Source organism: Muscardinus avellanarius, assembly GCF_963383645.1.
Source record: "Muscardinus avellanarius genome assembly, chromosome: X".
Classification (NCBI taxonomy): domain Eukaryota; kingdom Metazoa; phylum Chordata; class Mammalia; order Rodentia; family Gliridae; genus Muscardinus; species Muscardinus avellanarius.
This window is the reverse complement of record NC_137792.1, coordinates 29,319,711-29,334,606: the sequence shown is the minus strand read 5'-3', so window position 1 is coordinate 29,334,606 and position 14,896 is coordinate 29,319,711. Positions and strand designations below refer to the sequence as shown.

Below are 14,896 nucleotides of genomic sequence, written 5' to 3'. Positions count from 1 at the left end.
ACTATGGAGATCTGTGTGGAGATTTCTAAGAAAGGTGGGAATAGATCCACCATATGATCCAGGTATACCACTCCTGGGTATCTTTCCAAAGGGGTTGAATTCAGAGAAATACAGCAACATATGCATACCTATGTTCATAGCAGCACAATTTGTAATAGCCAAAATATGGAACCAACCCAGATCACCATCAACAGATGAATGGATAGCAAAACTGTGGGAAATACACACAATGGAATTCTATTCAGCCATAAAGAAGAACAAAATTATATCATTTGCAAGAAAATGGAAAGCCCTGGAGAACATCATGTTAAGTGAGATCAGCCAAGCACAGAAGGAGAAGATACACATGTTTCCTCTAATATGCCCAAACTAGAAAACACAAAGGATACCAGTGGGACTCCAGATATTAGAGGGGAAATACTAGCTAAGTTTTAATGGGAAGATAGGAGAGGAGAAAGGCCGATCTTGATTAATGAGGGTCTACACCTGAACATGTGTAAAATTATTAATAAGACATGGTTAACCTGGACAACCATTGGTGGGAGGGGGGAAGAGAAAACTGGGGTGGTGGGGGAGAGGGCACCAAATATAGTGTAAATGTATACTATTTATGTTCAATAAAAAATTGTTAAAAAAATAAATAAAAATAAATAAAAAATAATTAAAAAAAAAGTCCTAAGAGGGTATTTAGCAGACTGATCCAAGATTCTTTGCTTCTAGATAGATAATGATCTCTTTTCAAATTAATAAAGCTTTTTAAACTCCAAAAAAAAAAAAAAGCCAGCAAACCTGCTCCATCCTCCTGTCTCTACCTCCCAAGCGCGGGGATTGCAAGCATGCGCCACCAAGCCCGGTATATATATATATATATATATATATATATATTTTTTTTTTTTCAATTTTGTTGTCGAAACTCCTTATTTTTTTTTTTTTTACCAAAATGGCTTTTCTAATCTACATTGGCACAAACAGTGTATACGGGATTTTTATCCACATTTTTCCAACGTGTGATATCTTTTTTATTTTTTATTTATTTATTTTTTATTTTTTTAATTTATTTTTTTATTGGTGCATTATATTCATACAACTTATTGGGGTAAAAAACTTGTGTGTATAAACATGTACTCATCGCTGATTTAACCCCTACCCAAATACCACCCCATTCCCTCCTCGTCCCTCCCTTCCTTGCTTGGCTTGGTGATTGACTTCGATATGTTTAAGTACATTGTGTGCTTTAGAGATTTTTCTCTTCCCCCTCCTTTCTCTTCCTTTAGATTATCTTGTTTGCTCCTCTTTTCTCCCTAACTCTCACATATTAGGGAAAGCATCTGATTTCTTATTTTTTGTGACTGACTAATCTCACTTAGCATAATATCCTCCAGTTCCATCTTTCTAACTATAGTTTTGTAGAAATGATGACTACATGAGATTACACATTTATTAATTAGATAGAAATGACTATTCTACAACACATGTATATTTTAAAATATTTTATTTGATAAAAACAGTAATGTTCCTTTCCAAGTGAACAAATAAAATAGCAAATGTGAAACACACAAAAAACTCAAACATAAAGTTCAATGCTTTCCACATTATTTCATTACCTATATTTGGATATCTAGTAGAAATTTCCAAATTTAACATTCCAAACTTTATTCTAGCAATAACAATAGAATTTTTATTTTTTCATTGCCAATTAGAATTTATTTTTTTCTTAAAAAAAAAAAAGCATGCTTAGGCTCCATTTGTTTTTTCTTCAGACACTTTCTCACAATTCTCACTCACTTTTTGTTTAAGCTGTTAGCTTGGTTTACAGCTATATTTTTTCACTGTACCTTAAGTTTTTGCTTCTGTCTTCTCATATTCTGCCTCTTCTCTTTTCTGCCTCTTCTTCCTGCTTTTCTTCCTCTTACTAATACCTTTGCGGGTTTTCACAGCCATTTTCTTCCTTCAGTTCCTCCATCTTTTTTATCCTCCTCCTCCTCTTACACTTTTTTGCTATCTTCATCTTTTTCCCTCATTCAGCTCTCTCTCTCTCTCTCATCAGAGTCAACCTGTGAGGGAGACCCCTGAACACCTGTATACTTGTTCACTATGACTTCTGGCCTTGTCACTTCATTCTTTGTGCATTTTTATTTTTCTGCTTTTCTCATGCAGTAAAAGTAGTGGTGATTCATGCAATGAGAGTAAGATCCCAAGTATAAGAAGCACTTTCCACAGTTTTCATTTTGATAGAGCTTTTCTTAAAAATGCAACCACATGTATTTGAACAAATGGTGTTTACATTTAAATGCTTTCTTACAGATTTTACACTCAAGATTTTTTTCTTCTGTGTTCATATTTATGTCTCGTTAGTGAGCTACTTTTTTGAAATATATTGTTATACAAGTAACAGTCATATTTTCCATTTTCTGTCTCCCACATTTTTCTCTTTGGATGATATAGAATTAGTCATTCTGATCCTCCATTTGGATACCATTTCTCAGCTAGTGCCTTTCATCCTGATTTCCTCTTGGCTGGACTACATTCTGGGCTTGTTCTTGGATGACAGGGTTGACTGTGGCTGAGTAGGTACAAGCAACACAGGTTATCAAAGTAGTTTGCATATTGGTAGCTAGTGCTCAGAATCATAGAACACTCTTCCGGTGAGCGATGACCATGATTATGGGTAACTGACCAGTGACTGTAGGTATAGCAACTTTTATGGGGTTAGCATCTGGTGGAATTATACTTACAATTGGTTCTGAGTCTGTAACACAACTGTCCTTCTGTGGCTCCTTTTTGAGGGAGACAATTTCAGAGGATTGTCTTGGACAAAGTAAGTGCTTTTCTGGTAAACATTAGTGGTAGTTGAGCTTTCACAAGTTCTCCTTGTTGCTTTGGTAGTGAAAGATATGTTTTACTTGTGGTTCTTCTTGGGCACCCTCTGCTGTGTATAAGTAACCCTATGCATTTCTGGCCATTGATGATTGATCCTATTGGTAACACTAGAAGATTGTGTGGACTTGTTTTGTATTGAGGTGGATTATGTTTGTTTTTGTTTGTTTGTTTGTTTTGTTTTTTGGGGTGCTGTGGGTGGAGCCCAGAGGCTTTTCTACCTCTGGGCTATACTCCCAGACCTATTTAATATTTTACTTTGGAAGCAGGGTCTCACTAAGTTATTGAGAGCCTCACTAAGTAGTTGAGGCTGGATTCAAACCTGTGCAATCCTCCTGTCTCAGTCTACCAATCACTGGGATTACAAGCAGGCACCACCACTTTCGGCTCTGGATTATGATTTTTAGCAAGGACATTTATTTCATTTAGGAGAAAATGGTTCACAGCACCACATGGAAGTCTGTTCAGCTTACATCTTCTTGAAGTACTTTTAATGACATCCAGTGTCAGGTTTAGAGAATTGTCAGTGTATTCAAGAATTAATAGATATCAGTATAGAAATAAGGTTCTTCAAAAGTGGCTAAATGGGAGGCAACCTGCCATCTCCTGGAACAGATAAAACAGAGGACTCAGGCTTCTTGTCCTTTAGGGCAGGGAGTGTCAGAGGCTGAACTGGCTGCTTTAGGTCATAGTGCTTTATTTTGAAAGTGCATTGAGGTCACCAGGACAGTCATCCCACAGCAGGCAAGTGCTATCATTCACTCTTCCTTCAAAGTCTTTGTCTATCTCAGACTTAAGAGTTTGCTCTTCTGGCAAGTTTTTACTTTCACAACTATTTGTGAAGATTGAGCTATCCTTTCTTTTTTGGGGTGGGGCAACAACTGAAAACTGGCTAGGCTGCTTAAGACTATAGTTGATGATAATTTTGGTTGTCCCATCTTGATCAACCAAAGGAAAACTAATGGCTAAAATAATAATGACCAGATTTTGGTATGGACAAAGCACTGATCATTTTGTGTTCTTTGGAGGCAGGATTGGCTTGATTATTCTCCCAAACCTGCCTTATTACGTTGCCATCCACTGCCACTTTTAAGTACTTTCTAAATATCATTTAAATTGATACTTATGGGAGAATGCCAAACCAACTGTTGAGAGAACAACAGCTTGCATCTCATTCTAAGGAGAACCAGTTGCCTGCAATGGACCTACCACTGAAAATCCCATTCTGCAAAGGGGTCAAACAGTTGATTCCTGAAGCAACCACTCTGGGTTTGAACTAAAAATCCACAAGATTAGTTTTAATTTTTTTTTACAGAGAGTTGTTCTTGAGGAGGTTTATTCTCTATTTTCACCATATTTGTGTTCAAGTGGGACTTCCAATGCTAAAAGAGAGTGTAAGACAAACTGAGACATCTTAAGTCCTGTTCTTGGCTGCCTATTCACAGGCATTAGGCTAATATATTTCTTATTTATATGCAAGCTGTAGGAGCCAGAATGGGAAAAATGTGTCTTGTAGTTCAGACATACATATGGCTTCTCTCCACCATGAATTGATAAGTAATCTTTTAGGTGATTTTGTATTTAAAAGCTTTTCCACATTTAGTACACTTAAATTTAAGGTTAAGTCAAGACAAACTATGTCAAATGTCTCTGATCATTTTCTGACTTCTCTGATATCATGTGGCATTCAAGTTCCATTCTGTACTCAAACTTTTAACTGCACAGAAAGCAGTTAAATCTGTAGGCAAAAGTTTAACTGCACAGAAAGCACTGAAATTGTCTTCATTCTTTTCATGGCAATATATAATGTTTTCTTTTAGAAAGATAAACCATTTATAGATTCTGTCACAATACAAGCAAGTTAGTGATTAAAATGCATGAGGTGTTCCATTTTTTCCATATGTATTTCATTTTATTTATTTTTAACATTTTTGTGCTTTATTGGTACACTATAGTCTCACATCATAATGGAAATTATGTTGACAATAATTTAAATGCACACACACTTGGTACCCCCTCCACATTTCCCTCCCACTCAACACAGAATACCCAGATTGACAGTGATGTATTTTCACATCTATATATGTATAAACATAGTAGATAGTAGTATTTCTATTAATGAACCAAAGTCTTCCACTATCCCTACCCTTATATTTTCTTCCTGGCTCTCTTGTGGTTTCTCATCATCATCTGGAGTCTTTCTTATATCCCAATCACTCCCTATCTTGCACATATTAAAGAAAACATATGGCCATTCACTCTCTGTGATTATCTAATCTCACTTAACATAATGTTCCTCAGGTGCTTCCATTTTTTCCAAAAGACATACTTTATTTTTTATTGTTGAGTATAATTTCATTGGGTATATTTCCAATAATTTTGTAATCCATTCATCTCTTTTTTTTTTTTTTTTTTTTTTTTTTTTTTTTTTTTTTTGGTGGTACTGGGGTTCCTGGAAGCCCTTCTACCTCCGGGCTACACTCCCAGACCTATTTTATATTTTTGAAACAGGGTCTCTTACGCCAGCGCGGCTGGCTTCGAACCTGCGCGATCCTCCTGTCTCCGCCTCCCAAGCGCGGGGATTACAAGCGTGCGCCACCACGCCCGGCTTCCATTCATCTCTTGATGGACACCTAGGTTGGTTCCATAGTTTGGCTAATATGAATTGTGCTGCTATAAATATGGGTATGCATATATTATTAGAGTTCTCTGATTTTAACCCCTTTGCTAAGATATCCAATGGTGGTATGGCTGGATCATATGATAGATCTCAGTTTTCTAAGGACTCTCCACACTGATATCCCTAATGACTGGACTAGAGTGCAATCCCACCAACCATGTAGAAAAGTGCCTATTTCCCTACAGCATAATCAACATTTGTTATTTGACTTCTTTATGATTCCCATTCTCATTGGGGTTATATGGAATCTCAGTGTAGTTTTGATTTGCATCTTCCTGATTGGTAATGATTCTCAACTTTTTTTATGTATCTCCTGGCCATTTGTATCTCTTCTTTTTTGAAATGTCTATTAAATTCAGTTGCCTATTTCTTGGCTGGGTTATTTGTTTTTCTAGTGTATAGTCTTTTAAATTCTTTCTATATTATAGATATTAGACCTCTGTCAGAGGGAAGGCTGGTAAAGATCTTATCCCATTATGTAGACTTTCACTTTAGAATCTTGATTTTCTTTGATGAGAAGAAACTCTTTAATTTGATGCCATACTACCTATTAATACTTGTTTTAATTTTCTATGCTATGGGAGTCTTGTTGAGGAAGTTTCTACCTGTGCCTATATGCTGGAATATTGAATTTATGAATGATTCTAACAGCTTCATAGACTCTGGTCAAATTTCTAGGCCTTTCATCCATCTTGAGTTGATTTATGTGCAGTGTGAGAGGTAAGTATCTAATTCCATTTTTCTACAAGTGGATAGTCAGTTTTTTAGCACCACTTATTAAAAAGGCTGTTTTTTTTACAACATATGTATTTGACCCCTTTGAAAAATATCAATTCATTATAAATGTGTGGATTAGTTTTTGTATCTTGTATTCTGTTCCATTGTTTTATTTGCCTGTTTTTGTGCCAATACCATGCTGTTTTAATTACTATAGCTCTGTAGTGTAATTTTAAGTCAGGAATCATGATGCCATTCAGCATGGTCTTGTTACTGAGAATTGCTTTGGCTATTCTGTGTCTATTGTTTCTCCATGAAGTTTATGACTGATTTTTCCAGGTCTATAAAGAATGACATTGGTATTTTGATAGGGATTGCATTGTTTCTGAAGATTGCTTTTGGTAGAATGGGCATTTTGATGATATTCATTCTGCCTATTCAAGAGCAAGAGGATCTTTTCATCTTTGAAGATCTTCAATTTCTTTTTTTTTTTTTTTTAATATTTCGTACTTTTCCTTGTAGAGATCTTTTACCTTTTTGGTTAGGTTTATTTCTAGATATTTTATTAGTTTTGAGGTTATTGTGAATGAAACTGTCTTATGTATTTCTCTATGGATTCATGGTTGGAAAATAGATAGGCTACTGATATATTTAAGCTGATATTGTATCCCAATACTTTGATGCATTGATTAATCAGCTCTAGTATTATTTTGGTTGAGATAATTAAAAAAAAATTTTTTTTGGTGGTACTGAGGTTCCCTTCTATCTTTGGGCTACACTCTCAGACCTACTTTTAATATTTTTATTTGGAAACAGGGTCTCTTAAGCCAATGAGACTGGCCTCAAATCTGCATGATCCTCCTGTCTCTGCCTTCCAAGTGTGGGGATTACAAGTGTGCACCACCACACCTGGCCTGTTTTAATGTTTGATATCCTTCTCTTGTCCTATTGCTTTGGCAAGAGTCTCAAGGACTATATTGAAAAGGAATGGTGATCGTGGGCATCCTTGTCTTGTCCCTGATTTTAGAGAATATTTCTGCAATTTTTCCCAATTAAATATGATGTTTGCTTTGGGTTTATTGTATATTGCCTTAATGATGTTGGGATACATTCCTTTAATTCCAATTTTCTGCAACTTTTTTACATGAATGGGTGTTGTATTTTGTCTAATGTTTTTTCAGTCTATGGATATGATCATGTACTTTTTTTTCTGTAGTTATATGTATGTGATGAGTAACATGTATTAATTTGCCTATGTTGAACCAGCCTTAATTTCCTGTGATGAAATCTATGTGGTCATGGTGTATAACTTTCTTGATGTGGTTTTGAATGTGCAAATCTAGCATTTTGTTTAGAATTTTTGCATCTATGTTCATCAGTGATATTGGTCTGTAATTTTTTTCTTGCGTTATCTTTATTTGGTTATGCTTGTAATGTGAAACTGACCTCATGGAAGGAGTTTGGAAGAATTCCATCTTGTTTGCTTTCACAGAATAATTTGTGAGTAAGGCTTAATTTTTCTCCAAAAGATTTGCAGAATTCAGCTAGAAACCTTTCAGGACCTGGGCTTTTCATTGATGGCAGAATATTCATTGCTGTTTCTATTTCTTTGCTTTCTATTGGTTGGTTTAAATTTTCTGTATCCTCTTGGCTCAACTTAAGTAGGTTTTATGTGTTTAGAAATATGTTGATTTCTTCCAGGTTTTCCAGTTTATTGGAATATAAATTTTCAAAATAATTTCTGATGATCCTCTGAATTTCTTCAGTGCCTGTGGTTATGTATCTGTTTTAGTTCTGATTTTGATGATTTGGTCTGATGATTTGGGTTTTCTCTTTCATTTGTTTAGGTTAGTTAGGGGCTTGTAAATCTTGTAAACTTTTTCAGAGAACTGGCTTTTTGATTTCTGGCTTTGGAGTTGGACTGATCTTGTTTTTCAAAGTCCTTGAGGTGTATCATTAGGTTGTTTATTTGGAAACTTCTGGTTTTTTTTAATGTGAATACTCAGTGCTATAATTTTGTCTCTTAATTGGCTTGATTGTGTCCCATAAATTTTGGTATATTATGCCTGTATTTTTATTTAATTCAATTTCTGTTCTAATCCATTCTTTAAGTGTGTATCATTTAATTTCCATTTATTTATGTAATTTCTTTTAGTCTTCCTCTTGTTGATTTCTACTTTATTCTGTTGTTATATGAAAAATGCACAAAATTATATTACATTAAAAAATATCTAGTGTTTGCTTTATGGCTCCAGATGTAGTCTATTTTGTAGAAGGTTTCATGGGCAGCTGAGAAGTTTGTGTATTCAGCTGTTGCTGTTTGAAATATTCTGTATATGTCTATTTGGTTCATTTATTTTATAGTGGTCTTTAGATATGAAAAGTCTTTCCTCATCTTTTGTTTTGAAGATCAATCTAGTGGTATGAATGGTGTATTGAAGTCTCCCAAAATTATTGTTTTGGGGTTTATTTGATGCCTAATGTCATTTGAGCTTGTTTTATAAATGTGGATGCACCTTTATTTGGGGCATAAATGTATATCATTATATATTCTTTGTGGATTGTTCCTTTTGCTACTAAGAAGTTCCTTGCTTTGTCTCTTCTGATGTGTTTTTGCTTAAAGTCTATATTATTACATATCACTGTTGTTACCTCTGTTTGTTTTGGGTTTCCACTTGCATTGTATATTTTTCCATTCTTTCACCTTTAGCCTGTGCGTGACTTTTGCTGTAAGGTGAGTTTCTTGCAAACAGCAGATAGTTGGATTATGTTTTTTAATCCATATTACCAATCTGTATATTTTAGTTGGAATGTTAAGCCTTTTGCCATTCAGTGTTATTATTAAAATATGATATTCATTTTGTCATTTTTCTCTTGTATCCTGTTTGTTATATTCTTATTTATTTTTTCCTTAGTTGCCCACCTGATAGAAATTGCCTTTTTTCTGGTTCTAGAAATTGTTTTTTTTCTTCTTTATGATTTTCTTTAATACTGACTTGGTAGTAATACATTTTTTAAGTTTTTTATCTTAGAAAATTTTTATTTCTCCTTCAATTTTAAATGGTATCTTTGCTGTATATATCAGACTTGGTTGTAAGTTATTTTATTCTGGGGTCTCTAGCAGTTCTATCTAATCCATAACTTGGGTTGTGAAATCTGGAGTGATATTTTTATTGTTTTCTTCCTGAATGTCACCTGTTCTTTTGTTCAAATTGCCTTTAAGATTTTTTCCATGGCCTCTATGTTAGTCATTTTGATTTTGAGTGTGGGGGGTCCATCTTTGATCTTGTCCTAATGGTTCTCTGTATGTCTCTTGTATATGAATGTACAAGTCTTTTGTTTTTGGAAAATTCTCTGCAATTATTTCTCTAAAGAGATTACGGATACCCTTGGTCTGTGTCTCTATCCCTTCTTTAGTTCCTTCTATTCATAAGTTAGGACATTTTCTTTTGACTCGTAATTGTTGGATGTGTAGGTTCTATTGTAAGGTCTTCTGTATGTTTCTCATACACATATTTTCAGAGTTTTGAGGTTTGTGTTTTTGATGCTTTGTCATATTCTTTCTCTTTGTGGTAAATATTCACCCCTTCCAGTTTGACTCAAATACTCAAACTTTTGAGTTTTTCCTCCAGTATCTTTTTAACTTAGATATAGTTCTTCCTGCAGAAAAGCAGTTGCCTCTGGTCAGCTGCAGATCACAGTGCTGCCCTGGCCAAATCTCCACAGTGCCAGAGACTATTATGCTTACTTAATTCAGGGTCTGCAGCCTGCTGATTGGGACTTCATGTGCTCCAGAGACCACTGTTTTTCTACTAATTGTGAGCCCGTGATACTGCAAAGTTTTGACCTCCAGCCTCTGTGATCAGTGGGCTTAGGCTCAGCAAATCCAGAAATTGCTATATTCCAAACTTGTGATCTGGCCCACTGAGCTTTAATAGCCTCTGGGACACCACTTTAAATCTGCTTTTTATGGTAACATGGTGGTCAGAATTTTCTTTCTTTCTTTTTTTTTTTTTTTTTTGTAATACTGGGAATGCAACCCAGGGGCTTTCTACTTCCAAGCTACAACCCTAGACCTATTTTTATATTTTATTGAGAAACAGGGTCTCACTAAGTTTCTGAGTGCCTCATTAAGTAGCTGAGGCTAGCTTCAAACCTGTGCAATCGTTCTGTCTCAGCTTCCCAAGTACTGGAATTACAAGCTTGCACCACCACTCCTGGCTTGGTGGTCAGAATAGACTTTCCAACTTTTGGCCAGATCAAGTGGTGCCCTGGCATCATGGTGCAGTCTGGCTGATATGGTGCCTTTTTCACACTCCACCCAAGGACAAGGTCTGGCAGGAAAAGAGTGCTCGGTTCTAAGCCAGCGGTTTGAGTAGTTCATTTTCTTGGCACTAGGGACACAACCCCTGACTTGGGAGGCCACTCCCAGAGGTTCTTGCTGGCCTCAGGTACTGGAGCTTTGTTGCTTCTAGACACAACCAGATGCACATTTACTGCTTTTGGAGCCTGTAACTTGGTAGATTGCGCTATTTCATCCTGGCACCACTAGTAAGCATATCACAGTATTCCCTACAGTCCCTACCTCAGCGCCACAAAGTACAGGCTGTAGTTCCCTCAGTCTCTATGAGCTGTTTACTAATTAAAGTTTCTGATATGTCTGATAGTAAACCCCCAAGGTCTCAGGTCCCCTGTGATTCTTTTTTCCTGTCTGTACTTACAGGAATGGTTTGTTAACTTACATTGATGGGTGCTGCCATTGGAAGAGATAAGTTCAGTTACTGCTGAGGTGTCCAGTTGAATCATCTATTTCTGTTGGGTCCCTGTCTACCATACATAGGGAAGAATGCCAACTGCTTTTGCTGATGGTCTATAGTCATCAGCCTCACAACAATGTTTCTTTCTGGATGTCTCTAAAATCTGCAGTGCTAAGCTGGGTGTGGTGGCATATGCTTGTAATTCTAGCACTTGGGAGGCTGAAACAGGAGAATCCTGGTTTGTGGACAGCCTCAGCTATTAGTGAGGTCCCTTGCAACTCAGTTAGGCCCTGTTTCAAAATAAAAATAAAAAATAGGGCTGGTGGTGTACCTCAGAGGTAGAATGCTCTTGGATCTCTGGAAGTTGTGAAAAGCTCGAATGCCACTGCTACAGGTTTGGTCTAAGTGTACTGACCATTTACAATTCTGATGAGTTGCAGCCACCTACTTAGCCTATTTTGTTTCAACTTGTTGGATTTTTTGCTGGGCTGGTATTCAATTTTATTTGTGACCTCTGTTTTGGACATGCCCTGCCTCCGGTCCTCTTCAGGAACCTCAGGGCAGATGACAGCAGTATCTTGTTGCAGGAACTCTTAGATATTAGGATCAAAGTTCTGCTCATTTTCTGCCTCTAAGTTACATTCATCAAGTTTTACTGTATATTGATGGTCCTAAATATACTTATTTGCAGATAATGATGCATATAACCTGATATGTTTTAAGTTTATGTAATTGTTAGCTATTTTTCTTATATCAGCCCATCATCTTCCCAACAAGATTGCCTCTCCAGGCTCTCTCTCTGCTCTGTGGGTAGGTCATCGTCAGGCACACTGCTTTCAGAATATACTGCATCCATGAAACTTTTTTTCTCCATGGAGTTTATCTTCATCATCTGAATCTGAATCTATATTTGTTTCTATGACAGTATTATAATTTGGAACATCGTTGCACTGTGTTTTCCCTGCTTTCTATGCTTACACTTGGGGCCATTGGCCATAGTCCTTTCCCTAGTGGCTAAATGCTCAAGTCACCTCCTCCCCCTCCTCCCTCCCTCTCTTATTTTCCCTGCCTTCCCCCAACCCCACTCTATCAGGTTTACACAGAAACAATTTTTAAAAACTTAAGTCAAATCAAGTCTCTTTCCTGTTTCATATTCCCTAAATATATCCCAATTCTACACTATATACTCTGATATCTTCTATTTAGTTTGACTTCAAATCTTACTATTCTTATCTCTGTCACTTCTATGTTCAGTTGACATGAATTAACTTGAACAATCAACTTCAGAGATGCTGCAATCTTTGGTTCTTATACCTCTTCCAGGAGTTCTCCTCAACTAGATAGGCATTTTTAAATTATCTCACATTTGGAGGAACTTGTTCAAAGGTTACACTCCCAGTAAACCATTCTCTTATCCTATGAATATCAACTTGCAGATAAAAGTCATACTTTTCTTTGCTTCATTCTTATTCATATCAATGATCACAATCTGCCATAAAATATATCAACTGTTTTCCATGAAAAATTATAGTCTAAGAGAAAAGTTTTAATAAATATTTGCTTCTGTAACTTTGGTGCTGAGAACATTGGCCTGCATATAATACTCAACAAATATTGGTGGAATAAATGAATAGATTCTCATTTACCTATTTAGTCATTAGAAGCTAAAGATAGATATTATTTTCTAACATCAAGTATTGCTTATTTTGTGAATTGGGGTATTAGTCTCACAAAGAAAAACATTTATATCTGCAAAGTATAATACCTTTGTCAAAGATAAACATTAACACACTTAAGCAATATTTCTGAACAGCAAAAAAGTGCTAGGTACTATGCTAATTTTGAAAAATAATGAAAAAAACTGTCATTTCAGCTTAGAGACGTAATATTTAAAAACTAAGTAATAACATAATTACTATAATTATAAAATTAACCCACATTTGACAAATATTTCAAAAATAATTTTATTCAGAGGTCCCCAAACTTATTTGATGTACTGCAACATTTTCAGAAAAAAAATTACTTAGTACTTCCATAAAAATTTACCTTCTTTAAGGGAATAAATAGAAAGGTACAGTGACAAATTTAAATTATCTTATGCACCTATATTTTGTTCCAGCACCCCTGGCAGGCAGTACTGCCTCCTTTGGCAATCTTTGTATGTCTAACTATAAATAGTTCATATTTTTAACATATTTGGAGTTTTTGTTATTTTAAAACATTATTACAAGCAAATAATGAATTCTAGGCTTCTTTCCAAGTCTTTAGTGCAGTGATTCAAATTAGTTATTGCCTATTAGCTAAAATTTAATTCAAGCTGGGTGTGGTGGCACACACTTGTAAACCCAGTGCTTGGGAGGCTGAGACAGGAGGACTGCGCAGGTTCAAAGCCAGCCTCAGCTACTTAGTGAGGCTCTCAGCAACTTAGTGAGACCCTGTTTCCAAATAAAGTTTAAAACAGGTCTGGGAGAGTACCCACAGGTAGAAGGCCCTGGTTATATTCCCAGTACCACACAAAACAATAATAAAAAGAAAAGTAAAAAAAAATTTAATTCAATAATTTTATATATTAATACATTGGAACTTAATATATTTCACATAATACCTAATAATTTATATAAAAGTAATTAATTTAATTAAAACATTTGTTTTAAGTATATTTATAAATATTATATGCAATATTTTCATGTAATGAGCTAACCTTTATTAAAGAAAAACTTTTTCAAGTATTGAATATTGTACAATTAAAGCAAATTCTAAGGTAATTGTAACTGTCTTCAATATATTGACTCAGAGAGGGTATATAATAAGCTCAGCAAATAATGTTATGTTAAAGATTAGTAGGTACTTTTTAACTTAAAATAAGATATATCTTTATAAACCCATTATAAATGGAAAATAACAAGTTGAATATGAAATTCAACTAACCTACAACACATTCTAGATCTACAACACAGGATATTGTAGAATATTAGTTGTGGCTTGCTGCTGCTGTCAGCATTGTAAGAGGAACTAATGATGTTGATTTTATTTAACATATGCCTTGTATTTTGACAATCAATTAGAAAAAAGTTATTATAAAATTGCCAAACTATGGAACCACCAAGATGTTCATGAACAGATGAATGGATTACAAAACTATGAGATATATACACAATGAAATTTGGCTCAGCCATAAAGAAACACAATTACATCACTTACAGGGAAATGGGTAAAACTGGAGGACATTATGGTAAGTGAGATTAATCACTCACAAAAAATAAGAAATTGGATGTTCTCCCTAATATGCAAAAGCTAGGGAGAAAATGGGTGATAGGAAGAACTCTAGACTAAGAAGGAAATTCTAGAGACTTCCGGGAAGATGGCGACGGAAAAAAGCGGGGCTTAAGAGTCCCGCTAACAACCAATCTCCATTACCACAAAAAGAGCGCCTTTCATAGCCAGAAAACACCATCACCAGAAAAACAAAAAAACCCACCAGGCTCCAGAGAGAAAGCGGACTGAGAACAGAGCTCAGGGCCACAGAGGAGACACACGAGCCCGAGGACGCGGCAGCAGCGCCATACTGCCGGCGGCAGCGGCGAACTCAATGGACGGCTACAGCAAGCCAGGTGAGCTGCTGCGGAAGAGCCAGGCGGGATATTTCGGCGCAGACAGCATTTAAAGCTCCCAGTGGCTGAGCTCAGCACACACTGCAGGGATTCAGAGTGGAAATCAAAACCAGAGAAGAAAAAATACGCCAGCCTCATGGCCGAGGGCGTGGCAGAGGCGCCATATTGCCACCGGCGGCGGCAGCAGTAGTGAATTCACCGAGTCCAGTACAGCTACATCTGCGTACTCAAGAACAGTGAGTCAAATTGCGGGC

At 36.0% G+C, this 14,896-nt stretch overlaps 1 pseudogene across 1 annotated transcript; it reads right to left on the bottom strand.

Moving 5' to 3' along the window:
* Positions 1–2,243: 2,243 nt before the first annotated feature.
* Positions 2,244–4,778, bottom strand: LOC308278833 (zinc finger E-box-binding homeobox 1-like; annotated as a pseudogene). Its single transcript has 3 exons — positions 3,478–4,778; positions 3,351–3,364; positions 2,244–2,945 (listed from the first exon to the last, which is right to left on the bottom strand). The product of its transcript is annotated as a zinc finger E-box-binding homeobox 1-like (transcript).
* Between the last annotated feature and the right edge of the window lie 10,118 nt (positions 4,779–14,896).